Source organism: Schistocerca gregaria, unplaced genomic scaffold, assembly GCF_023897955.1.
Source record: "Schistocerca gregaria isolate iqSchGreg1 unplaced genomic scaffold, iqSchGreg1.2 ptg000492l, whole genome shotgun sequence".
Lineage (NCBI taxonomy): Eukaryota > Metazoa > Arthropoda > Insecta > Orthoptera > Acrididae > Schistocerca > Schistocerca gregaria.
This window is the reverse complement of record NW_026061899.1, coordinates 2,684,630-2,687,481: the sequence shown is the minus strand read 5'-3', so window position 1 is coordinate 2,687,481 and position 2,852 is coordinate 2,684,630.

Sequence of the window (2,852 nt, the reverse complement as noted above, 5' to 3'; positions counted from 1 at the left end):
ACTCGGCTGCTAGTCCTCCTTTCATGCAGAATCTTAAGGTCCTAGCTCATGTCCAAGGCACCAATGCTAGCTAAAAAGTCAATAATCGATACCTAAAACTTGTATTATACTACTTCTTACTGGCTATTACATCAAATTAGAAGCTCCATCTGTGTTCTACTATGGTGATTTTAGTGTCTCCGCATACCGCAGCACGCGACATAGCTTTGTAGACGATAAGTACAACCGTTTCAGAGAGAAGAGCGGCCAATGTGACGATCTGGCTTTAACTCGATTCGATAACAAATGACGAAAACGGACGAATTTCCCAGGTTTTTACTACATATGAACACTTTTCACATTCTCCCGTGCTACTCGGCTGCTAGTCCTCCTTCCATGCAGAATGTTAAGGTCCTAGATCATGTCCAAGGTACCAAAGCCAGCAAAAAAGTCACTAACCGATACCAAAAACATGAATTCTACTACTTCTTGCTGGCTATGACATCAACTTAGAAGCTTCATCTGTGTTCTACTATGGTGCTTTTAGTGTCTCCGCATACCGCAGCACGCGACATAGCTTTGCAGACGATAAGTACAACCGTTTCAGAGAGAAGAGCGGCCAATGTGACGATCTGACTCCATGTCCATTCGATAACAAATGACGAAAACGGACGGATTTCTCAGGTTTTTACTACATATGAACACTTTTCACATTCTCCCGTCAAACTCGGCTGCTAGTCCTCCTTTCATGCAGAATCTTAAGGTCCTAGCTCATGTCCAAGGCACCAAAGCTAGCTTAAAAGTCAATAATCGATACCTAAAACTTGAATTGTACTACTTCTTACTGGCTATTACATCAACTTAGAAACTTCATCTGTGTTCTACTATGCTGCTTGTAGTGTCTCAGCATACCGCAGCATACGACATAGCTTTGCAGACAATAAGTACAACCATTTCAGAGAGAAGAGCGGCCAATGTGACGATCTGGCTTTAAGTCGATTCGATAACAAATGACGAAAACGGACGAATTTCCCAGGTTTTTACTACATATGAACACTTTTCACATTCTCCCGTGCTACTCGGCTGCTAGTCCTCCTTTCATGCAGAATCTTAAGGTCCTAGCTCATGTCCAAGGCACCAATGCTAGCTAAAAAGTCAATAATCGATACCTAAAACTTGTATTGTACTACTTCTTACTGGCTATTACATCAACTTAGAAGCTCCATCTGTGTTCTACTATGGTGATTTTAGTGTCTCCGCATACCGCAGCACGCGACATAGCTTTGTAGACGATAAGTACAACCGTTTCAGAGATAAGAGCGGCCAATGTGACGATCTGGCTTTAAGTCGATTCGATAACAAATGACGAAAACGGACGGATTTCTCAGGTTTTTACTACATATGAACACTTTTCACATTCTCCCGTGCAACTCGGCTGCTAGTCCTCCTTTCATGCAGAATCTTAAGGTCCTAGCTCATGTCCAAGGCACCAAAGCCAGCAAAAAAGTCAATAATCGATACCTAAAACTTGAATTCTACTACTTCTTACTGGCTATTACATCAACTTAGAAGCTTCATCTGTGTTCTACTATGGTGCTTTTAGTGTCTCCACATACCGCAGCACGCGACATAGCTTTGCAGACGATAAGTACAACCGTTTCAGAGAGAAGAGCGGCCAATGTGACGATCTGGCTTTAAGTCGATTCGATAACAAATGACGAAAACGGACGGATTTCTAAGGTTTTTACTACATATGAACACTTTTCACATTCTCCCGTGCAACTCGGCTGCTAGTCCTCCTTTCATGCAGAATCTTAAGGTCCTAGCTCATGTCCAAGGCAGCAAAGCCAGCTAAAAAGTCAATAATCGATACCTAAAACTTGAATTTTACTACTTCTTCCTGGCTATTACATCAACTTAGAAGCTTCATCTGTGTTCTACTACGGTGCTTTTAGTTTCTCCGCATACCGCAGCACGCGACATAGTTTTACAGACGATAAGTACAACCGTTTCAGAGAAAAGAGCGGCCAATGTGACGATCTGGCTTTAAGTCGATTCGATAACAAATGACGAAAACGGACGGATTTCTCAGGTTTTTACTACATATGAACACTTTTCACATTCTCCCGTGCAACTCGGCTGATAGTCCTCCTTCATGCAAAATCTTAATTTCCTAGCTCGTGTCCAAGGCACCAAAGAAGGGTAAAAGTCATTAACCGATACCTAAAACTTTAATTGTACTACTTCTTACTGGCTATTACATCAACTTAGAAGCTTCATCTGTGTTCTACTATGGTGCTTTTATTGTGTCCGCATACCGCAGCACGCGACATAGCTTTGCAGACCATAAGTACAACTTTTTCAGAGAGAAGAGCGGCCAATGTGACGATCTGGCTTTAAGTCGATTCGATAATAAATGACGAAAACGGACGGATTTCTCAGGTTTTTACTACATATGAACACTTTTCACATTCTCCGGTGCAACTCGGCTGCTAGTCCTCCTTTCATGCAGAATCTTAAGGTCCTAGCTCATGTCCAAGGCACCAAAGCCAGCTAAAAAGTCAATAATCGATACCTAAAACTTGAATTGGACTACTTCTTACTCGCTATTACATCAACTTAGAAGCTTCATCTGTGATCTCATATGGTGCTTTTAGTGTCTCCACATACCGCAGCACGTGACTTAGCTTTGTAGACGATAAGTACAACCGTTTCAGAGAGAAGAGCGGCCAATGTGACGATCTGGCTTTAAGTCGATTCGATAACAAATGACGAAAACGGACGGATTTCTCAGGTTTTTATTACATATGAACACTTTTCACATTCACCCGTGCAACTCGGCTGCTAGTCCTCCTTTCATGCAGAATCTTAAG